Raw genomic sequence first — 25,188 nt, 5'->3', positions numbered from 1 at the left:
AAATTACATCAGAAATATAAGTGAAATTGAAAATAGGAAGTCAGTAGAGAAAATCTACAAAAACAAAAGCTGCTGGTTCTTTGGAAAGATCAATAAGGTTGACAAGCCTCTAGCCAAGTCACTAAGAAAAAACAGAAGACACAAATTACTAGTATCAGAAATGAAAGAGAGGGCATTACTGTAAATTCCATGGGACATTAAGAGGATAATAAAGGAATATTTTGAACAACTCTCTGCCTACAAATTTGATAACATGGGGGAACTAGACCAATCCCTTGAGAGATCCAGTCTGCTAATACTAGCTAGAAACAGACGATCTGAATAGGTATGTATCTATTAAAGGAATTCAGTCAATAATTAATAACCTTCCAAAACAGAAAACACAGTACTCAGATGGGCTTACTGGTGAATTCTAACTAGACATTAAATGAAGAAAGTATACCAGTTCTCAACATCTCTTTCAGAGGATAGAAGCAGAGGGAACACAATTGACCCTTGAACAATGCAGGGGTTAATTGGTGTATAACTTCTAGTTGGCCCTTGTATCTGCAGTTCTTGTGTATCCAAGGATGCATCCATGGATCCAACCAACCACAGATCATGTGGTATTGTAGTGTTTACTACTGAAAAATATCCATGTGTAAGTGGACCCACACAGCTCAAACTAGTATTGTTCAAGGGTCAACTTTATTTAAAATTCATTCTATGAGGCCAGCGTTCCCCTACTACTAAAACAGGGCAGAGGGGCGGATTATAAGAAAAGGAAACTTCGGACCATTATCTCGCATGATCAGGTGCAAAAATCTTTAACAAAATATTAGCAAACAAATCTACAGTGTATGAAAATAATTATACACCTGTAGTAAAGTGGAATTTATCCTAGATATGCAAAGCTGGTTGAGTATTTAAAAATCCATTAATGGGAGACTTCCCTGGTTGTCCAGGGGTTAACAACCCAACTTGCCACGCAGGGGACATGAGTTCAATCTCTGGTCGGGGAGCTAAGATCCCTCATACTGTGGGGCTGCTGAACCCACAAGCTGCAAATAGCCACAACAGCTGAGCCCGTGAGCCACAACGAAAGATCCCACATGACCCAGCAAAGATCCTGTGTGCTGCAATTAAGAACCAACATAGCCAAATAAAATAAAATTTTAAAAAATCAGTGTTATCCATCACATCAACAGGGTGAAGAAGAAAAATCACATGATCATATGAATACACACAGAAAAAGCATTTGACAAAATTCAACATCTATTCATGATAAAAAGTCTCAGCAGTAGAGATGAACTTTGTGAGCTTGATAAAGAACATTGACAAAACACCTGCAGCTAATATTGTACTTAATGGTGAGAAGCTCGATGAATCTCACCTTGGATATAACAATGATTTTCAGTACGACCCCAAAGGCACAATCCCTGGAAGAAATAATTGATAAACTGGAATTCCTCAGCTGGTAAAGAATCTTCCTGCAATGCAGGAGATCCCGGTTCGATTCCTGGGTTGGGAAGATCCACTGGAGAAGGGAATGGCTACCCACTCCATTATTCTAGGGCTTCCCTGGTGGCTCAGCTGGTAAAGAATCCACCCGCAATGTGGGAAACCTGGTTCCATCCCTGGGTTGGGAAGATCCCCTGGAGAAGGGAACAGCTACCCACTCCAGTGTTCTGACCTGGAGAATTCCATGGACTGTATAGTCCATGGGGTCACAAAGAGCTGGACCCTACTGAGTGACTTTCACTTTCACTTTTCAGACTTCATTGCAATTAAAATCTTCTGCTCTGCAAAAATCAGTGTCAATAGAATGATAACACAAGCCACAGACTAGGAGAAACATTTGCAAAAGACATATCTGATAGTGGACAGTTATCCAAAATATGCAAAGAACTCTTAAAATCAACAATAAGAAAAAGAATAGCTCAATTTTTTAAAAATGGGCAAATTACCCAGGCAGTTACCTCATCAAAGAAGATATCCAGATGACAAGTAAGCAAATGAAAAATATGTTCAACATCTTTTATTAGGGAATTGCATGTTAAAATGACAGTGAAGTATCACTACACACCTGTCAGAGTAGCCAAAATAAAAGAACACTCAGAACACAGATGCGGGTGATTCTATGGAACAGCAGAAACTCTCAGCCATTGCTGGGGGAACGCACCATGGTGCAGCACTTTGGAAGACAGCTTGTTTGTTTCTTATAAAACAAAATCTACTTTTACCATCTGCTCCAACAGTCATGCTCCTTGATTTTTACCCAAAGGATTGTGTCCACACCAAAACCTAGTCACAGATGTTTATAGCAGCTTTAGTCATAATGACCAAAACGTGGAAGCAACCAAGATGTCCTTCAGTAGGTGAATGGTTCAAATAAACTGGTATATCCAGGCAGTGAACTAGGAAGAAATGAGCTGTCAAGCTATGGAAAGACATGGACGAAACTTAAATGTGAATTATTAAGTGAAAGAAGCCAGTCTGAAAAGGCCATGTGCTGAATGATTCCAAATATTTGATATTCTGGAAAAGGTGAAATTGTGGAGACTGAAAATGTCACTGGTTGTCTGGAATTAGTCAAAGGGAGGGATGAGTAAGTAGAGTGAGAGGAGCCTTTTTCTTTTTTTTAACCTATCCTTTGGTTGCCTCTTTAAAAAAAAAGTGTTTATTTATTTTTTTTGGCTGTGCTGGGTCTTTGCTCCTGCACAGGCTTTTCTCTAGTTGCAGAGAGCGGGAGCTACTTTCTTGCTGGGGTGCTCTGGTTCCTCTTGTTTTGAAGCATGGGCTCTAGGCACAGAAGCTTCAGTAGTTTTTGTAGTACAGTCTCAGTTGCTCTCTGGCATGTGGAATCTTCCTGGACCAGGGATCGAACCGGTGTCCCCTGTATTGGTGGGTGAATTCTTAACCACTAGAACACCAGGGAAATCCCCAGAGGCGTCTTAGAACAGTGAAGAAAGCCTCTTTTCAATCAGTTCCTCCCAGGCTACCACTGTTCGGATTTCTCCAGTAGATCTACTCTGTCTGTTCTTGAACTTTGGTTAGACATTCCCCAGCTTACGATGGTTCGACAATTTTTTGACTTCATGATGGGTGCAAACGCAACAGGCATTCCGTAGATTGTACTCTGCATTTTGAATTTTGATCTTTTCCAGCGGTAGCGATACGTGGTCCACTACACTCTTGCGATGCTGGCAGCGGCAGTCCTGCCATCTCAGCGTGAACCACTGATACACTCAAACGATTCTGGACCCAGACAGCCATCTGTTCTTCACTTTAAGTACAGTAACCAATAAATTACATGAGATATTCAGCACTTAGGCTTTGTGTTAGATGATTTTGCCCAACTGTTGGCTGATATGTGTTCTGCACTTGGCTAAGCTGTGATATTCGTTAAGTTAGGTGTATTAAATGCATTTCTGATTTATGGTGTTTTCAACTTAAGATGGGTTTTTTGGGATGTGACCCCATCACTAGTCGAGGAAGTTCTGTCCATGAATGGAGTTATACAGTAATGGACTCTTGTGTCTGGTACTCTCATTAGAAATGGTTTTGAGATTTGTCCATGTTGTTGCTTGCATCAGTTTTGTTTTGTTTTGTCTTTTAATTGATGAGTAGCATTCCTAATTTTGGCTAAACCACAATTTGTTTATCAACTCTTCTCTTGATGGGAATTTTAGTTCTTTCCATTTTGGGCTATTATAAATAAAACTACTATAAACTTCCTTGTATAAGACTTTGTGTAGACACACTTATTTCTCTTGGGTATATAAGAATAGGATTGCTGGATCATAGGGTAGGCATATGTTTAGTTTTCATAAGAAATTGCTAAACTCTTTTTATAGTATCTGTATCATTTTATACTCTCACCAGCAAGGTATAAGCAATACAGTTGGTCCACATCCCTGCAATGTTGGGCAATATCAATCTTTTAATTTTAGTAATTCAAGTGGGTATGAGGTGGTATCTCGTTATGGTTTTACTTTGCATTTCTAAGATGACCGGTGAGGCTGAGGATTTTGCCATTACCTGTTGATTATTCCTGTATCTTTCATGAAGTATTTAAATCTTAGGTCATTTTTAAATTGAATTGTCTTCTCATTGACTTTTAGGAGTTCTTTTTATTTTCTGGAAATGAGTCCTTTGTCAGTCATGTTTTACGCATTTCCTGCTCACTTTCAGCCTTTTTCTTTGTCTTTTTTTTTTCCATTTATTTTTATTAGTTGGAGGCTAATTACTTTACAATATTGTAGTGGTTTTTGCCATACATTGACATGAATCAGCCATGGATTTACATGTATTCCCCATCCCGATCCCCCCTGCCACCTCCCTCTCCACCCGATCCCTCTGGGTCTTCCCAGTGCACCAGCCCCAAGCACTTGTCTCATGCATCCAACCTGGGCTGGTGTTTTCTTTGTCTTTTAATGAGAAGTTTTTAGTTTTGATGGGGTCCAGTTAATTTTTTTGTCTTTTATCATTAATGCCTTTTATGTCTTGTGTAATAAATCCTTTCCTGCCCCAAAGCTATGAAGATATGATTTTCTAGATATATTTTCTTCCAGAAACTTAGCTCTTGACTTTAGTTCTGTGGTCCATTATGAATTAATTTTTCTGTATGGTGTGAGATATGAATTAAGGTTAATTTTTTCCATACAAATATCTATATGTTCTAACTCTGTTTTAAAATATTTTCATATTTTCCTTTCCCCACTGAATTGCATTAGAATCCTTATTGAAAACCAACTGTGACCAATAGACTCCCTTTTGGACTATCCAAAAAAATTTTTTTTCTGGTTGTGTCATGTGGCCTGTGGGATCTTAGTTCCTGACCAGAGATTGAGCCCACACCCCCTTCAGTGGAAGCCCGTCTTAACCACTGGATGTGGGAAGGGAAGTCCGTGGACTATCCAAATTTGATACCCATATGACGCTGTCTTAATTGCTGCCTCTTTATTTTAAGTTTGAAATCTTATAGTATAAGTCTTCCAACTTTTTTCTTTTCCTTTATGATAGTCCTAGCTATCTGTGGTCCTTTAGCTTTCCAGAAATTTTTAGAATCAGCTCATTAAGTTCTAGAAAATGTCTGCTGGGATGTTGAATGAAATAAAATTGGGAGAGAATGGACATCTGAGTAATATTGAGCCTTCCAACTCACAAAAATGGAGTATTTCTCTACTTACGTAGGCTTTCTCTTTTCTTAATGACACTTTCCTTCCTTTCCCTTTTTTCTTTCTTTTTTTTTCTTATTTTGGCTGCACCCTGTGACTTGCAGTCTTAGTTCCCTGACCAGGGATTGAACTTGGGTTCTGTCTGTGAAAGGGCCAAGTCCTAACCATTAGGCTGCCAGGGATTTCCCTGTAGGTTTTCTTTAATTTCTCTCAACAATGGTTTGTGGTTTTCAATGTTAAGCTCATGCCCATCTTTCACTAAATGTATTCCAATGCATTTAATGCTTTATGATATTCTCATAAACATTGTATTTTAAATTTCATTTTCAATTGTTTATTGGTAGTATATAGAAAATACAATTATTGACTTTTGTATATTGACCCTGTATCTTGCGATCCCACTACATTAATTCATTAATTTTAATAGTTTGTCAATTACTTTAGGTTTTCTAAGTATATAATCTTTCAATTAAGAATAAATGTAGTTTTATTCATTCCTTTCCTGTCATTATGCCTTTTATTTATTTTTCTCGCCTTACTGTGGTGACTACGACCTTCAATGTTGAAATACAATGAATGTTGTCTTTTTTTTTTTTTACAATGAATGTTGTCTTGATCCTAGAAGGAACGCTTTCAATAATTCACCACTGTATTTATCAAGACTTTAAAAACTGTCAGTATCTCAACCAATTTCCTCAGTAGTTCCTGCCTTTATCTATGAGCTTTAACATCACTTCAGGTACATTTTCTATCTCATTTAAACATAAATCATGAAGATTGAGAGGTGGTTTTAAAAATTAATAAAAGTAACAGCAGTCATCGAGGTAGGTGGTGGGTTTTCTGGCGCAGCGGCCATGGAGTTCTTGCTGGAAAGGTTTGACAGTGCTTCTCATTGGTCACTTAGTCTAAAGTCTTCTTAATGCAGTTCTCATCTTCATGGGCATAGATCAACTTTAGAAAAGGGTCTTAATGCCCATTCTCCAAAATGCACCAGCAGTCAGAGAGTCCACATTGCAGGCAGGCTCTGGCATTTCACACAGCCAGGACTTTACGTTAAACTGAACTCTGCTTGTTGTTCAGTCACAGCCATGTCTGACTCTTTGGGACCTCACGGACTGCAGCATGCCAGGCTTCCCCGTCCTTCACTATCTCCCAGAGTTTGCTTAAACTCATGTCCATTGTGTTGGTGATGCCATCCAAGCATCTCATCCTCTGCCACCCACTTCTCCTTTTGCCTTCAGTCTTTCCCAGCATCAGGGTGTTTTCTGAGTCAACTCTTCGCATCAGGTGGCCAAAGTATTGGAGCTTCAGCTTTAGCATCAGTCCTTCTGATGAATATTCAGGTTTGATTTCCTTTAGGATTGAATGATTTGATCTCTTTGCAGTCCAAAGGACTCTCAACGGTCTTCTCCAGTACCATAGTTTGAAAGCATCAATTCTTTGGCTCTCAGCCGTCTTTATGGTCCAACTCTCACATCTGTACATGCCTACTAGAAAAATCATAGCTTTGACTATATGGACTTTTGTTGGCAAAGTGATGTCTCTGCTTTTAAATACGCTGGCTAGGTGCTTACCCAATCCTGATCCTGACTTTAAGAGCCAGGAGGTCACAAGGTGAGTCCTCCGAAGTCTCTTCTCCCTCCTCCTCATTCTGCAGCAGTCCTGAAGGATTGGAAGGATGGTGGCTTAAGGCAGGGAGGCCCACATTCAGGTAAAACTAGTTTGACTTGGGACAGCTTCCCGAGGAATGTGGCTTTCCTTGCCTCGGAGATCCTGTGAGTAGCAGCAGAGGCTGAGACCCACCCTTTGATCTTAGGCTAATGGTGGTCCTGACTGTGTTGGAGCATTCAGGGTTAAGTCTTGCCTTCGGGTAGCACTTTTTTCTTAAAGTTGTGTCCCAAGGAAATGATGGAAGCAGGGGACTCATGGTTACTAAGAATGACGAGAATATCAATGCTCTTGAATGATTTATTTTAATTAATTAGTTGATTAGATTGCATCAGGTCTTAGTTGGTGCACTCAAGATCTTTGTGTCAACGCACAGACTCTCGAGCTGTGGCACGTGGGATTAGCTGCTCCGTAGCTTGTGGGATCTTAGTTCCCTCATCAGGGATCGAACCGGCATCCCCAGCATTGCAGGATGGAATCTTAACCACTGGACCACCATGGAAGTCCCCATGAATGGTTTATATCATAAAAGTATGTATACATTAGTACATACTTTGCTGGTAGTGTATATTTTTTGTTTGCATCAGTTCAGTTCAGTTCAGTTCAGTTCAGTCTCTCAGTCATGTCCGACTCTTTGCATGCAGACCCATGGACTGCAGCACGTCAGGCTTCCCTGTCCATCACCAACTCCTGGAGCTTGCTTAACCTCATGTCCATCGAGTCGGTGATGCCATCCAACCATCTCATCTTCTGTCGTCCCCTTCTCCTCCTGCCTTCAATCTTTCCCAGTGTCAGGGTCTTTCCCAGTGAGTGTTTACATGTGTATCTGTAAATTATTGATAAAAGCTATTTTGTGTCCTTTTCCCTCACTTGTATTCCAATACCTTTTCTTGAGGCCTGGAGAAAAGGATGGCATTTGTTAGGTCCTTGGGAACCAAGGAGAGCCCCAGCTATGCTCACAGCCAGGTACCCTGTCTGTGACTGGGGCAGAGAGAAGGCTGAGTGCTGTGGACTCAGACAGCAAGTCGTGTTGACTCAGTCTCTGGCCCACCTCTAGTTCCTGTTTTCTCTTCTGTCATCTCTCAGCCTTGTTCCCTGGGCTCCCTTACTGCCTCTATTCATTCATTCATTCTTCTTTCTTTAACTGAAGTGAAATTCATATAACACTGACCTTTTAAAATGTACAGTTCAATGGCATTCAGTACACCCTCCATGTTGTGTAACCATCACCTGTGCCTGGTTCTGAAACGTTTTCATCACCCCGCAAGGAGACTCTGTACGCCTCAGGCAGACACTCTCCTCTTTCTCCCAACCCTGCCACCTTCTAATCTGCTTCCTGTCTGTGGATTTACCTGTTCTGCATATTTCGTATAAATGTATTCATAGAGTATGTGACCTGTTATGATTGGCGTCTTTCGCTTAGCATCATGGTTTCAAGGTTCATCCATACTGTAACATGTTATTAGTACCTGTTTCCTTTCTATGGCTGAATCATACTCCATTGTGCGGGACAGACCACTCATCTGCTGATGGGACATTTGGGTGGCTTCCACCTTTGTCTGTTGTGAATAGTGCTGAACACTGGTGCATAAATATTTGTTTTGACACCAGTTTTCAGGTCTTTTGGGTGTGCACTCTAGAAGTGGAATTGCTGGGTCACGTGGTGACTGCATTTTCTTCTGGAGGAATCTCCTTTGTTCATTCTGTCTGAGCACTGAACCAGTGCTTAGCTGCCATGCTTAGCTTTCCCGTCCCCATCCTTTCCCCTTCACCTGTCTCAGTGCTGGGAGGTAGACATCCTGTTCTTGACGAGGTCTGCCTGTCATCTCCTCATTGCTCCTCTCTTGTGCAGTAGAACGGCCATCCTCCAGGGAGTCTGGGTTTCCTGCCCTAAGCACCTCCTTGCCATTGTGATCCTTGAGTCACCTTCTGGGTACAGTGTCCTCTGGCTTTCTTTTTTCTTTTCTTTTTTTGGCTGTTCTGTGCAGCATGTGGGATCTTAGTTCCCCTACCAGGGATCAAACTCGTGCCCTCTACATTGGAAGCGTGGAGTCTTGACCACTGACTGCCAAATTTCTTAGTCCCTGCCCTCCCCTATCCCCCAACTGGGATGCCCACCCCAGATTTTCAGAGCAGCGGCTAAGCACTAAACAGACCTCCCTCTGCTCCTCTGGTTTAATGCCCCTCCCCTGCCCTGGCCACTTGCCAGGTCCTCTGTGCTTTCTGCTGGGCTTATTAATACCTTAGCAGTGCCCCACAGTTGACCCGAAGAGAGATTGTTTTCCCTCTTCCCGCTTGATGCTGCCTCTGATGGGTATCATGAGGCCTGCCTTTATACCTTTATGCCTCTTAACGCTGAAAGGTGTTTTGTTGTGTTTTGATATGGACCATTTTTACAGTCTTTACTGAATTTGTTACAATATTGCTTCTGTCTTTCTTATGTTTTGGTTCTCTGGCCACAAGGCACCTGGGATCTTAGCTCCCCAACCAGGTATTGAACCCACACCCTCTGCACTGGAAGGTGAAGTCTTAACCACTGGACTTCCGGGAAGTCCCTGAGAGGTGGTTTTGAATGAGATCCTGTGTCCCCACCCTCAGCTCCCACACCCGACGTGGTCACACACTGCTGGCTTTGGATGCTTCAAACCAGTGTCCTGGACTGTGTACTCGAGGGATGTTCTTGGACCCAAGATAAAGTTTAATAGTTACATCTGTGGACCCATGTGATGCTGATTTCCTGATTCCTGTTTGTTCTTGATATGTTTCTTATTTGGGGGTTTTTGTTTGTTTTGGTCCCCTCCCATGTCAGTTTTCAATGAGCTCTTAGGAAGCAAAGGGCTTCCCAGGTGGCACAGTTGGTAAAAACATCTGCCTGCCAACGCAGGAGACATAAAAGACACGGGTTTGATCCCTGGGTTGGGAAGATCCCCTGGAGGAGGAAATGGCTACTCACTCCAGTATTCTTTGCCTGGAGAATTCCATGGACAGAGGAGCCTGGTAGGCTATAGTCCATGGGGTCACAAAGAGTCGGACACAACTGAGCATGCACACACACTCAGGAAGGAAGGATTCCTGCATGTGTGGGATCATGGGTCGGGGTAGGGGGATTGGCAGGTATGGCTGGAATGGAACCTACAAGGAAAGAAAGTTTCCTGCCTGGAACAACAAACTGAGGGAAAGCAGATGTGTGGGGCTGAGTTAGAAGACCTAGGACACCAGAGCTGAGGAATGGATATTGATAAGTCTGCATTTATAACTTTGTCTTCCTGGATGTTCCCAAGTCCATCCTTAAATAGGCTCCTCCAGCATCTGGATGGCCATGGGGGCACTGCCCTGCCCTGGACGTACAATTGGGAAAACCGGTTCAGTGGTGAGTTGGTGAGTCTAGGAACCCAGCAGTGGAGCTTTGACTAGAAGATACAAAATCTTGGGGGGTGGGGTGCTCTGGGTCAGAGCCCAGAGACCCCAACAGTGTGTTAATAAAATCTGGGGACAATACTCTGAGGGGCCTGGGGAGGTTTCTAGAGGCTGGTCTTCCCCCTCTGGAAGCTTGAACTAGCAGCAGGATGGGCTAGCTAGCATCATGGGAGTCTCCTGTCTGGCTATGGCCCTTCTGACCTTTGTTTAGGTCTGGGGTTGGGGTGGTCAAAAAGTTAAGGGCCAAGCAGGTGACTTAAGTAAGGATGCTAGCCCTGTGTGGATGCAGGCACACACTGGGTGTGGCGTGGGTGGTGTTTCAGCCAGCTAGGGTAGGACCTTCTTGCACTCTTTGCCGCTCCTGTCACACATATTTGCCCCAGCCCCGGAAGGGATCTAGGCCCCCTAAATGCTGACAGCAAAGGCCCGAGGAGAGGAGTCCGGGCATCTTGGGCTTCAGGATAAACCAGACACTCAGGGTGAGGATTGGGTGTTCTTCCTGGAGGGGAGATCCGGTCCAGGCAGAGGAACTCGTTTATGGGCGGTTTCGCCATTGCCTCTCATGGGGCATGGGCCCAGTTGGCTGGCCTGTGCAAGCCACCTGTCGACAGGGCTTCCTGCACCCTGGTGCCCCTGCCCCCTCGGAGTTCTGAGAAGCAGCTGTTGCCGGGCCCCTCGCCTGCCCGTGGCCGGCCTCCCGGATGGAGGATATTGTCACAGCCCGCGGGGACAACTTGTTAGTTCCCAACAATCAGGACATGGAAGGTAGCAGAGGAGTCGTGGGGTGGAGACCCTGCTGCAGAGGACTCAGAGGAGGGAGGAGGGGCCAGTGGGAGGAAGGACAAGAGGGACAGAAGAGCCTCAGGAAGAGAGGCCACGCCAGGCCTGGGAAGGAGCTGGGGGAGTCTGGGATGGGGGTGTTCTCAGTGCTGACGTGGATGGAGGGTGTGACCACCCCTTCGCCTGATTTCAGGATGGGTGACATCTTTCCTTTTGTTTAAATAAGTTCCCGAGGGACAACTCCTAAATGGATGGGGTGACTCAACAGAGGCCAGCAGTTGGCCTGTGGGGTTCACCCACTGCTCCCTGGCATTTCCCATGAGATCTGGGTGCTGCGGGGAGTGCGTGTGACTCATGCCCCGGGGCCTCCCTGTTGGATGGCCACACCTGGCCCACCTCTTTCTTTTAACTACACACCGGTCCTCCACCTACCCAGTGGCCACACCTCCCAGCTCTGCCTCCCCTGCCAGGGCTGTGACTTTGGCTCACCCCCACCCCCCAACAAGCCCGCCTTTCCTGGGAGCCCCGACATTGCTGCCATCGGGGTCAAATCCTCCCGGCTCTGGCACAAAGCGTCTTTTCCTGTCTGTGTCTCGGATTTCTGACCTGTAAGATGAGCCTCGGGCTCACTGCTCACGCCTCCTTGCTGTGTGGAGCTGTGAATTCCTGTCTTTAAGGAGCTTGGAGCTTGTCAGAGGTTGGCCAAACTCGGCTTCTGTCCCCCAGCAGCCCTGCCTCCCTTCCTGACCGCCTACCATGCAGACAAGCGCTGACTCTGAGGCAGGGCCCCCGGGGGCCTCAAGCCTCAGCAGTCTCCCCTTCTCCAGGTCTCACTCTGCTCACCTCCAGAGCATCTGAATGCTGCTTACCACCTGTGTCCTTCTTGCTAAAATTATGCAAATAATACATGCTCACTGTTTAAAAAAAGAGAGAAAGAAAAAGGAGAAAAATCCAACATTGTTGACTTATGTTTAAGTAAAATGTAAGAATCACTACTTCTCCCACGTCTTCTTGTAGAATCATGAAATGTGCCTCAAATCCAGCCCCCTCTCTCCACCCGCTTCTCTCAGCATTTACCAGATTCTCATATTCAAGTGTCTTTAGCTCGTCTTTGAGGTCAGGGACTGGTCGTCTCTCTCTATGTCTTCGGTGCTGGGCACAGTGCCTAGTGTATTGTGGGCATTTGTTAAGTATCTTTTGAAAGAATAAGTGAATGAAGGAACAAGTGAATAAGGAGAAGATCTAGCATTCAAATCTCTGCTGCTTCCTTGTTGAGTGAACCTCAGTTTCTTCACCCTTAAAATTGGGATAATAATTCATATTCTTTTGAAGTTAAATACAATGCCAATGATGGTGCCAACACAGTACCTGGCACAGCGTGAGCCTTCAGTAAGTGCTATTGAATTCGATTGTGAGGGGACCCAGTTGCCCTTCCTCCCCAAACCTGGGCTGCCCCCCGCTACTGAGTGTCCCCTATCCAGCCAGCCACTCCCCTTCTAGTGTAGGGCCTGTGAGGCCAGCTATTGAAAAAAAGGATAAGAAGCTGCCAGCTGCCCTCAGGGAGCTCATGGTTGGGCTCGGGAGAGGTAAGCAAGCCCCAGCCAGGGGAATGGTATACAGATGCTGAACCTGAGCCCAAGGGTGGGGGAGGAGGGGCGCCTTGGGGTGATGGGCCAGGGAGTTTCAGAAGAATGGACACATGAGTGTCAGGCCGTCACCTATAGATTCAGACAGGATATTCCATGTAGGAGCCAGGTGTGACATCACCTGCCACGTCTTCCCCAGATCTTAGCTGATCCTTCTGTGTCAAGGTCTCAAACTTTGCCATGATCCACAAAAAAGTACACTTTGCGTTGCCAGTACAAACACACACACCTACGTTCTAGATATAACAGGAGCAAGCTAACAGCACAATAGTTCCTCCAACTACAAGTTAGGGGGTGACAGTGATGTTTTCCTTTCTGTACAGATACTGTTTGTGTCCCACTAAAATGATTTCATGGACCACTTATGTGTGGTGGTCCTCAACTCGGAATATACTGCCTGGCTCAGCAGTTCTATATGAGGTTGTCTTCCAGTCCCTTTCTGTCAGAGTTCTTGATCTCCAGTGTTCAACTGAGAAGCCCACAGCTCACAGAGGGTCAGAATTTATCTGGGATGTACACCAGCTAAGTGGCAGAACCAGGAGTCACATGCAGGGGTATATGACTCCAAAGCCCACCACCGGGTCATGTCCCTTTCTCTGACACTTTGCATGGGGGTTCTGCCAGCCCTGCACTGGACTGCAGATCAAGGAACATTCAACGTGGCCCATTTCTTTGTGCCCCAGGAAGCTTGGCCGAGATGACAGCTAAGCCTGCCGTATATTATCAAGTGCCACTCAGCCTAAAACTGAACAAGCAGCCCTCAGGAAACAAAGTCTTAATACATACCCCACCCCCACCAACATGCAAGAGTTGGTTATTGAGAAAAGGTGCAGTAAGATGAACCTACTGCCCCATAGCCAAATATAACATATATAACAGGATCAAACCGTGTCTTCACTTCCCACTGGGGCTTCCCTGGTGGCTCAGACTGTAAAGAATCTGCCTGCAATGCAGGAGACCCGGGTTTTATCCCTGGGTTAGGAAGATTCCCCTGGAGAAGGGAAGGCAACCCACTCCAGTATTCTTGCTTCAAGAATCCCAAGAACAGAGGAGCCTAGTGGGCTACAGTCCGTGGCGTCCCAAAGCGTCGGCGATGCCTGAGTGACTAACACTCTCTGCCCACAGCACTGGCCTCATGACTCTCTTCCCCTCCTTTGGAACCCCTAACTCAGAAATTAGGGGGTGGTCTCCTGTGCTACCCCAAGGAAAGAAGGAAAGCTGGGGAAAGGCAGGGAGAGAAGAACAGATGAGTTGGGAGGAAAAGAGCTGAGGAAACCAGGAGTACAGATGGGCCATGGGCCTCTAGTATCTGAAATCCTAAACCCGTGGAAGGCAGTGAGTTTTATACGAAGAAGGAGGGGATTAAAGGGGTGTCCTGTCACAACTGTAAAATCATGGGCGGGCAGAGGGAGAGGGGTCTGAGTGCCCTGTTGAGATAAGGGCAAAGCAAGTGAGACTGTGAGCAGGACTGGTGTCCTACTACGCTGGTCTGTCCTCTTCTTTGTGCCAGACAGCGCGGGTCATTGATCAGATTATCATGCATGCTGACCGGCACGGGCTGGAAGTGTAGACCTTGTAATGGAGACCACTGTTATATTCGGTTTGCCTTTGTATATATATATATATATATATGTTTTTTTAATTTAAATTAATTCATTTTTGGCTGCACTGAGTCTTTGTTGCTATAGTTGGGCTTTCTCTAGTTGCGGAGAGCAGGGGCTTCTCATTGTGATGGCTCCTCTTGTTGCAGAGCATGGGCTCTAGCTGTGGATCACGGGCTTAGTTGCCCTGAGGCACGTGGAATCTTCCCGGACCAAGGATAAGATATTTTAAAAATGTTTTTATTTATTTATCTGGCTGCACCAAGTCTTCTACTTATTTATTTATTTGGCTATGAGGGTCTTAGTTTCAGCATTCGGGGTCTATAGTTGCGGCATGCAAGATCTGGTTCCCTGACTGAGGATGGAACTTGGGCCCCCTGCATTGGGAGCATGGAGTCTTAGCCACTGGACCACCAGGGAAGTCCCAGTACTTCCCTGGTATGTACACGGTATTGTGTACATCCCAGTACTTCCCAGTACTTCCTTGGAATGTACACGGTATTGTGTACATCCCAGTACTTCCCAGTACTTCCTTGGAATGTACACGGTATTGTGTACATCCCAGTACTTCCCAGTACTTCCCTGGAATGTACACGGTATTGTGTACATCCCAGTACTTCCCTGGTACGTACACGGTATTGTGTACATCCCAGTACTTCCCTGGTATGTACACGGTATTGTGTACATACTATGTTAATTTCTCTCTATTGATGCTTTTGTAACATCTTTCCCCTTTGTGTTCACAAGGTTAAGCAGACTTCTACGCTAGTTAATTCACTCCTAAGCAGTGAGTTAGCTGGTTATCTGGTAGCTCTGCTTTGACTCTCTGTCTGGGATAAATAAAAACCAAGTGAAAGGGTAAAGTGGGGGACGAATGAGCACCATGCTGACCGTCCCCAGGAACCAGCGTTGACCCCAGTGTTCTTTCCCACCTGGGACCCCGAGAGCCCAGTGAGGGAAAGGAAGGCCTGTCTACACTGTCTCCCCAACCCCATCCTCCTTGGATCACAGAGTTTCTTTGGATAAACCCCAGATCGATTAAGAATTGGCTCTTGCTGAAATTTGCCAGGAAGAGACATTTGTCTCCATCCGTGGGGTGATCTTTTGCAATTTCTGGCCTTTCTCACGCTTTCTCGCCCCATTTTTGTAATGTTCCAGTGGATGAGATACTGTCTCCCCACCACCCTCCTTTGTCTCTGGGGGAGGATCCCGAAGACCCTCGTTTCACCTGGCCCAGGATTGCTGTCTGCCAGGAGATAGCTCTCTGAATGGATCTGCCTCTCAAATCGCTGGCATCCGGAGCTGATAGGAGTTGGGGGCGGTGGGTGGGGAGCTGGAAACAAAGCTGTGTGGAGCCCGCCAAGCGTTTTCACTCCTCTCGCATGAAGAGCCCTAGATCAGTGACAAGCGGGAGGCCTGCCACCTGCAACTCCATCCATGGTTTTTTGTCTTCTATTTGCATAGATTTGAGCCAGTTAAGCCTCAGCCAATACTCTTCGTTTAAATCAGATTGTAACCCAATTTCTCTTGCATTTTTTAACCTCAAAAACTATACTGGTACAGTGTGCCTATAGAATTGTCCCTGAAAAATTCTGTGTAGTTCAGAATGTTTTTTAGGGACCAAACTATTTTAAACGTATCGTGTTGTTGTTGTTGTTTAGTCTCTAAGTCATGTCCACTTCTTTTATGACCCCATGGGCTGTAACCTGCCAGGCTCCTCTATCCATGGGATTCTCCAGGCAAGAATACTGGAATGGGTAGTCATTCGCTTCTCCAGGGGATGTTCCCCCTGAGGGATCGAACCCATGTCTCCTGCATTGCAGGTGGATTCTTTTCTGTCTGAGCCACCAGGGAAGCCCATTAAATGTATTGGGGGACTGTAATCTGTAATATCTAATGGAACCCATGATAGATCTGCCAACAAAATGCAGTTTTCATTTATGTGTGTTTATCACCGAATCTCAGAAGGTAACATTTGGAATATCCCTTTTTTTAAAATTTATTTTTTTAATTAATTAATTTTTTTATTGAAGGATAATTGCTTTACAGAATTTTGTTGTTTTCTGTCAAACCTCAACATGAATCAGCCATAGGTATACATATACCCTCTCCCTTTTGAACCTCCCTCCCATCTCCCTCCCCATCCAAAAAATTAATTTTGGTTGGAGTGTAGTGGATTTACGTTGTGTTAATTTCAGCTGTACATCAACGTGAATCAGTTATACATATGCATAGATCCACTCTTTCAGATTCTATTCCCATATAGGTCATTATAGAGTGTTGAGTAGAGTTCCCTGTGCTGTATGTACAGTAGGTTCTTGTTAACTGTCTTTTTTTTAGTTATCTATTTTATATGTAGTAAAGATGATTATTATTAAAAATGCTTATTTATCATTTATTTGGCTGCGTCAGGTCATCATGCAGGATGTTTCCTTGCAACAGAAGCACTCAGTATTGCAGCGTTCGGGTTTAGTTGCCCCACGGCATGTGGGAGCAAACCCCGGTCCCCTGCATTGGAAGGCGAATTCTTAACCACTGGATCACCAGGGAAGTCCCTGGAATATCCTTGAAAGTCATCATTTGATAGAGGAGAAAAGCAAGGGTCAGAGAGGTCACAGAGCTCATGAGAGAACAAGGACTCCTATCCCAGTGCCCATCCTATCACAGGACAGTGGAATACAGCACCGGTTTCTAATTTTGATTCTCCTCTATTTTATTTCTATCTCCTTCCATCTATTTAAAAGCTATATTTTTTAAAAACTTGAAGGCATATAATGCAAACAATGTCTTCTGAGAAGTAACCAGCACAGAGGTCTGGCATGCCTTCTGCTTGGTTTTGTTTATGCCTATACAAACCCCTTTATTTAAAGACAAAGTGCATTTTTAAATAAAGCTTTTGTTTCAGAATAGTTTTATATTTACAAAAAATATAGATAGTACAGGGAGTTGTAATTTACCTCACATCTCCATGCTAAGGCGCTTCAGTCATGTCCAACTCTTTGCGACCCCATGGACTGTAGCCCACCAGCCTTCTCTGTGCCTGGGATTTCCCAGGCAAGAATACTGGAGTGGGTTGCCATTTCCTTCTCCAGGGGATCTTTCCAATCCAAGGATCCAACCTGTGTCTCCCGCATCGGCAGAAAAGTTCTTTTCCACTGAGCCACCAGGGAAACGCACCTCACATCTAGTTTCCTTTATTATTCACATCTTAAGTTAGTTATTACGGTACATTTTTTACAATAAACCAATTTGGGTACATCATTTCTTTTTAATACTTTATTTGGCTGCACTGGGTCTTAGCTGTGGCCTGTGAGATCTAATTACCTGACCAGGGATTGAACCCAGGCCCCCTGCTTTGGGAATGCGGAGTCTTAGCCACTGGCCCACCAGGGAAGTCCTGGGTACATCATTTCTAACTGAAGGGCACACTTCACTCCTGTTTCCTTTCAGAGGGCCCTTTTCTGTTCCAAGGTCCCATCCACATCACCACACGCCATCTACCCACCATGTCTCCTTAGGCTATGACGGTTGTAAATGTTGCTTGGCTAGCTTCACTTCTGTAATATATGAGATGACTTTTTCCCACATGACTCAGATGTGAGCATCTTTCCAGGTGAGTGAGTGAGGCCTTCCACGCCTTCCTAAGTCACCAGTGTTCTACTGAAAGGCTCCTCCCCATCCCTTTATCTGCTCTTGGCAGACAGCCCGACTGGCAGTGTCCTGGGGCCTCCTCCTGGGTAGTGAACTAGACGCTTCCTGCTGCCTCGGAGTTTTGACATGACAGGAAGCAGAGACCCAGGGTGTAGATGGACTGATGGAGCTTGGAGGAAAGGGTCTAGGAGCCTGCAGTGCTGCCAGGCAGCCACCTGCACCCCCTGCCCATACTAGCTCCACCAGTTTGAAGGTCTACACCGCTGGTTGAAGTGCTTCCCCATAAGAGGGTTGGGCTTGTTCTGGGAAGTCCTTCAAAAGGAAGGGATGCTGACAATGGGAACCACCCATCAACGAGGCCACCACCACCCAACCACGCACGCAGAACACCCCTGACTGGCCCTGGGCGTCTCCAGCAGGGGCTTGGTGGCCACCTGTCAGGAGCACTTGAGTAAAGGCTTGGTATTGATCTGTGAAAGGAATTTCTGATGATTATCAGTTTTTGGGGTGGCGGGGAGCATGGGCCTCCCTAGTGGCTCAGACAGTGTAAGAATCTGCCCAAATTTTTTAGTTTTTGGTGTGGTTTTTGTTTGTTTTTTTGGTTGTGCCAAATGGCATGCAGGATTCTATCTCCCAACCAGGGAATCAAACCTGACCTCCTGCAGTGGATGCACAAAGTCCTAACCACCGGATTTCCAGGGAAGTCCCTGATGATTCTCAAATGAAGTGGAAAAGAGCTGAAAAATTATGTAGCCCAGGTCCCAGGCAGTGGGGCCAGAATGTCTCCTCTTGCAGTCACTTCTCACTTTCTCTGCAGCCCCAGGCTGGTCCAAGGGTGGGCGTTCAAGTAATCTTAGTTGATAAATGGAAAGCTTCCAGATCTTTCACATTGTCTCTGGATCCTCAGAAGGGCCCAAACTTACCTTCAGACATTTTCTATTTCACCTGTTGAGCCCAGGCTGGGTTCTCTGCAGACATCCCCTGGAGCATCAGAGCCTCTGTGTGTGTGCTCAGTCATGTATGACTCTCTGACTCCTTGGACTGTGGCTGCCCCAGGCTCCTCTGTCCATGGGATTCTCCAGCCAAGAATACTGGAGTGGGTTGCCATGCCCTCCTCCAGGGGATCTTCCCTACCCGGGGATCGAACCTGAGTCTTCTGCATTGGCAGGTGGGTTCTCTACCACTGAGTCACTCTGATCTGCCTCAAACCCTCTCCACCATCCCAAGTCCCATACCCACCTCCTCAGTTCTCAGTTCAGTTGCTCAGTCGTGTCCAACTCTTTGTGACCCTAGGCACTGCAGCACGCCAGGCTTCCCTGTCCATCACCAACTCCTGGAGCTTGCTCAAACTCATGTTCATTGAGTCGATGATGCCATCTAACCATCTCATCCTCCGTCATCCCCTTCTCCTGCCTTCAGTCTTTCCCACCTCCTCAGCCCTGGCCTTTTCCCTCTGACCTCTGACCTCTCCTTTACACAGTCCCCTAGAGCAGAGCTCCACAGTCCTTGCTCCCCTGACCAGGGATTACACACAGACTCCATTTAGGCCTGACCTTCTCCGGCTGGGGACTTAGGCAAGCCAGCATAAGGGAAGAAAGAGACAGCCCTCTGTCTCCTTCCACAAATATCCCCCCAGGAGGCTTCCCACACTGCAAAATAGAACAAGTTCTTTCTCAGAAGGGAGTGAGGGAGCCGAAGTCCTTTCTCCCACGCAGCCCAGGAAGGCTGACTGGACATTGTGTGACCCATGCTGGTTGGAAGCGCCAGGCTCCACTGGGAAAGGTGGAGACCCTACTGGTTTTTCTCACCCGACCGGGAGTCTCTGCCAGCTCCAAGCAGATGTCTGAGGCAGACACACTCCCGGGATGCTGCTCTGCAGCCCTTCACAGGTGAAGGACACTTCGTCCCGAGGATGTTTGTACCTACTGATCCCTTTGGTCCTCTACGCCCCCTCCTTCTGGAACCAGGACCCCATTTAGGTGGGGGGGTGGGCTCCTTTAGCAAAGGGCTGACAGCCTAGAAGTACTTTGCAGAGTGTGTTTGCTTAATAATAAATGAGCATTAGAGGGCTTCCCTGGTGGCTCAGGTGGTAAAGAATCCACCTGCAATGTGGGAGACCTGAGTTTGATCCCTGGGTTGGGAAGATCCCCTGGAGAAGGGATCAGCTACCTACTCCAGTATTCTGGTCTGGCTTCCCTGCCCATGGGGTTGCAAAGAGTCGGTCACAACTGAGCGACTTTCACTTTCTGGGGCCACTGTGTTTTAGGAAACTCAGCATTGAGAGGACAGTGGCGGGGGTGGGGGGGCTGGCCAACAGGAGAAGCCGCCCTGGATTGGGAGGGAGCTCTCCTGGAGGACTGGGCTGATCCTGAAACCCGGATGTGGAATGGGAGGACTAAGAGCAGCTTTGCTCCAGGAGTCTTTACTTTCCCCAATGCTCATTTCATCGACCCGAATCAGGTCTCTGCTCCTGTTTGCTGGGACCTATTTTAAGAGAGTCTTATAAATATACAAAGGCGGAAATGTCTGGATCAGGGCGGGGTGGGGGGCAGGAGGATGTGGTTCACTCTAGGACAGGATCTGACTCAAATCACACCTCCCTCCCGGATTCCAGACTGGGGGTGGGGGGGAGGTGGTGGCTGCCTCCGAGGTGGTGTTTGGAAGGAGGTGGTGTTTGGAAGGAGATGCTGAGAGCAGGTGGAGAAGGAAATGGCAACCCACTCCAGTATTCTTGCCTAGAGAATCCCAGGGACAGAGGAGCCTGGTGGGCTGCTGTCAATAGGGTCACACAGAGTCAGACACGACTGAAGCGACTTAGCAGCAACAGCTGAGAGCAGGACTGGGTGGTTCTAACTGTGGTCTCCATGGTGCGTGTCCCCAACCAGAGCCCTAGACTACAGGGCAGAGAAGGGTGCTGTGGGCTGAGATGGTAGAAGCAAGGAGCAGAAGGGACCCCAGACCCTCTTGTCCTCTCTTCCAGAGAGCCTGTGTCTTGTCCTGAGAGAGTCTCCTTAGGGATCAGCCCTCTTGTCTTCCCCAAGGATGGAGACTTTATGACAGTGGTCCCGTCCAGGACCTGGTGAATGTAGTCTGTGTAGTCTGAGTCTTAGAAGCCGGAGAAATAATCCAGCACCCGACCCTTGTTTTTCAGGTAAGGTGAGTGAGGGTCCCCCGCTCCTTTCTTAGCCAGCCAGCTGCAGGACCTCTGCATGCCATCCAGCCCAAGCACATTTTGACAGGCACGGAGCAGCCGTGGACAGGGCAGTGGGTGCCCTCTGCGCGGGGCTAGCTGTGGCAGCAGAAGGCCGGCAGGACAAGGTACCCTCCTGGCCACGTTGCACCAGGACAAGTGTTTTGGAGAACTGGGAATCCTACGTGCATTTGCCCAGAAGCTGAGCTGGTGGCCTGCTGGCTTTGTGAGCAGTGGAGATAAGACTGTTGTGTCAGCTCTTTGAGGGGTTGGTGTGGGCTTCCTAGGGGGAGAGAAAGCATTAGGTGGGGGCGGCATCTCATGTTTCCTCCCGCCATCTGAGAAGCTCTTTGTGGGGGCTGCTGGGAGTTGGGGGCAGGCGCTGGTAAGGAGAGTCTGGGCTGAGACAGAAACAGGCCCTTTCAAGCAGTGCAAGTCAGACTCTTTGTGAGCTGTTTACCTCCCTCCTGCCTAAGGGTGCGGCAAGAGTCATTTAATCTAATTGGTTTAATAAGTAAATGATCTGGGCACAGAGAGGAGGGGGTGCGTCTGAGAGGCGGGCAGCGTTATCTACAAACCCTACTGCGCAGCTTTGAAAAGAAACCTGTTGCCAGCTCTCTAGGGATGAGTATCCGGAGCCAGGGGGGAGATGCTGGGGTGGGGGGGCGGGGCAGTGGCGGAGATGCTGTGGAAGGGAAGGAGGGAGGGCAGCGGGGAGCCCCAGATGTTGGGTGGAAAGAGAAGTGGAGGTCTTGTGGGTGTATTTGCTCATTAAAGTGTACAATTCTGTGGTTTTAGTATATTCTCGAGATTGTGCAACCATCACCACTATCTAATCCCAGAACATTTTCATCATTTTCAGAAGAAATGCAGTACCGGTCAGTGGTCACTCCTTACTCCCCTCCTGCCCACCCCAGCACTGGAGACCTCTCATCTACTCTCTATCTCTTGTGGACATTTCACATAAATGGGATCACATGTTACATGACCTTTTGTGCTGGCTTTTACGTAGCATCATTGGAGGCCCATCCATGTTGTAGGCTGGACCTGCATCTCATTGCTTTTTATGGCTGAATAATATTCCATAGTGAACACACTACTGCATTCTGTTTGTTGTTCATCACTGATGGACATTTGGGTGGTTTCCATTTGTAGGCCACCTGAGTAATGCTGCTGTGATGTTTCTATTTCTCCTGGGTATACATCAAGGAGTAAAGTTATGGTATTTATGTTTAACTTTTTGAGGAACTGCCAGACTGTCTTCCCTAATGTCTGCACCATTTTGCATTCTCCCCAGTGGTGTATGAGGGTTTCGATTTCTTCCACCTCTTCCCCGGCACTTGTTGTTGTCCATCTTTTTGCTGGCTGCCGTCCCAGTGAGTGTGAAGTGATTCTGTACTTGTTTTGAAATAATTTCTACCTTCTCCTGCCAATTAAGGCAGGTCAGCAGCAGCATCCCCATTTCATGCATAAATCAGCTGTCCCAGGTGGAAAAGAAATGTGTTCCAAGTCACAGAGGTGAATCTGTGACATAAACGGCAGCGTTTAGAAACAATGGAAAAGATGGCCTTGGTATTATTGTTGAGGGGAATAAGGCAAGTTGCAGGATAATGTTGTATACATAAACCCATCTGTGTTTTCAAAAACACATACTTCCATCAGATTGGCAGAAATATTAAAGATGAATACGTGGTGCTGATGAAGTTGCCTGGAAACACACACTTGTAAATAACACAGCTGACAGCATGGATTGTTTTCAAACCATATTGGAAAGTAATATGACAATTACTAAAATTTAAAAAAAATGCTGTACCTCGACGTCTAACTTTGAAACTTGATCTGTAAAAATTATAACAGCCACACAAGCTACAGGCATCATTTGGAAACCAGTTAACATCTGTCAGTAGGAAAACAGTCCGCTAACTTGTGCTATAGCTGTATACATGAAATATTGTTACAAGTATTTTTTTTAAATGGATTGCATATTTTTAATTATTTATCTTTAACTGGAGGATAATTGAATCCACCTTGGGTTCAAATCCTGGTTCTGCCCCTTATCAGTTGTGTGGCTCTGGCCAAGTTACTTAACCTCCCTGCATTTCAGTTTCCTTATCTGTAAAATGGAGCTAATAATAGTGCCTACCTCAAAGGGTTTCTATGAGAATTAAATGAGATGATATTTATAAAATGTTTAGTACACTGCCTGGTACATAGTAAATGCTAAATGTATTGACTCTCATTTTTTCTATTATTATCTCCAGTATTTCGGTGCACTTATATGCTCCTCTCATTTGATCCTCATAATCAGTAACCCCATAAGGTAAATCCTACTAGTGTCATTACTGTAGAGAAGGAAACCAAGGCTTAAACATTGAGGTCGCATAGCCAGATACCATCGCATCTGACTCTGGACCTTTTCTTTAAAAAATTTATTTGGTTCACTGGTTTTTGTTGTGGCATGTGGGATCTTCAATCTATTTCACGGCATGTGGGATCTAGTCCTCTGACCAGAGATCAAACCCACACCTCCTGCATTGAGAACTCAAGAGTCTTAACCACTGGACCACCAGGGAAGTCCCCTGTAGGACACTTTTTAAAAAATTTTATTTTACTGGAGTATAATTTACAGTGTTGTGTCAATTTCTACTGTACAGCAAAGTGACTCAGTTATACATAAGTGTGTGTGTGTGTATATATATATATTATTTATATTCTTTTTCAGATTCTTTCCCACTGTGGTTTATCACAGGATATTGAACACATTCCCTGTTGTATACAGTAGGTCTTTGTTGTTTTTCCATTCTATGTATAATAGTTTGCATCTGCTAGCCCCAGACTCCCACTCCTTCCCTTTCCCTCTTAGCAACCACAAGTCTGTTCTCTGTTTCATAGATAAGTTCGTTTGGGTCATATTTTAGATTCCACATGTGATATATGATATTTGTCTTTCTCTGGCTGACTTCCTTCACTTTGTATGATAATCTCTAGCTCAATCTGCATTGCTGCAAATGGCATTATTTCATTCTTTTTTTGTGTCCAAGTAGTTCAGTTCAGTCGCTCAGTCGTGTCCAACTCTTTGCGACCCCATGGACAGCAGCATGCCAGGCTTCCCTGTCTATCACTGAATCCCGGAGCTTGCTCAAATTCATGTCCGTCGAGTCGGTGATGCTATCCAACCATCTCATCTTCTGTCATTCCCTTCTCCTCCTGCCTTCAATCTTTCCCAGCATCAGGATCTTTTCCAAGGGGTCAGTTCTTTGTATCAGGTGGCCAAAGTATTGGAGTTTCAGCTTCAGCATCAGTCCTTCCAATGAATATTCAGGGTTGATTTCCTTTAGGATGGACTGGTTTGATCTCCTTGCAGTCCAAGGGACTCTCAAGAGTCTTCTCCAACAACACAGTTCAAAAGCATCAATTCTTCGGTGCTCAGCTTTCTTTATAGTCCGACTCTCACATCCATCCATACATGACTACTGGAAAAACTACAGCTTTGACTAGATGGACCTTTGTCGGCAAAGTAATGTCTGCTTTTTAATGTGCCGTCTAGGTTGGTCATAGCTTTTCTTCCAAGGAGCAAACATCTTTTAATTTAATGGCTGCAATCACCATCTGCAGTGATTTTGGAGCCCAAAAAAATAAAGTCTGTCACTGTTTCCATTGTTTCCCCATCTATATGCCTTGAAGTGATGGGACCAGATGCCATGATCTTAGTTTTTTGAAGCTGAGTTTTAAGCCAACTTTTTCACTCTCCTCTTTCACTTTCATCAAGAGGCTCTTTAGTTCTTCACTTTCTGCCATAAGGGTGGTGTCAGCTGCATATCTGAGGTTATTGCTATTTCTCCCGGCAGTCTTGATTCCAGCTTGTGCTTCATCCAGCCAGGCATTTCTCATGATGTACTCTGCATATAAGTTAAATAAGTATTCCATTGTATATATGTACCACATCTTCTTTATCCATTCATTTGTCGACGGACATTTAGGTTGCTTCCATGTCTTGGCTATTGCTGTTTTGAACATGGTGTTTATTTCTTTTCAAATTATAATAGTTTTGTCTGGATATATGCCCAAGAGTAGAA

The 25,188-nt window shown here is 45.8% G+C and overlaps 1 protein-coding gene across 2 annotated transcripts in view; it reads left to right on the top strand.

Annotated features, from left to right (window-relative positions):
• Positions 1–25,188, top strand: part of B4GALNT3 (beta-1,4-N-acetyl-galactosaminyltransferase 3) — a 99,014-nt gene that overhangs the window by 28,802 nt on the left and 45,024 nt on the right. The window lies entirely within an intron of this gene.

This window comes from Cervus elaphus, chromosome 22 (assembly GCF_910594005.1).
Source record: "Cervus elaphus chromosome 22, mCerEla1.1, whole genome shotgun sequence".
In the NCBI taxonomy this organism is placed as follows: Eukaryota; Metazoa; Chordata; class Mammalia; order Artiodactyla; family Cervidae; genus Cervus; species Cervus elaphus.
Note: the sequence above shows the minus strand (reverse complement) of the source record. Positions and strands in the feature narration are given on the sequence as shown.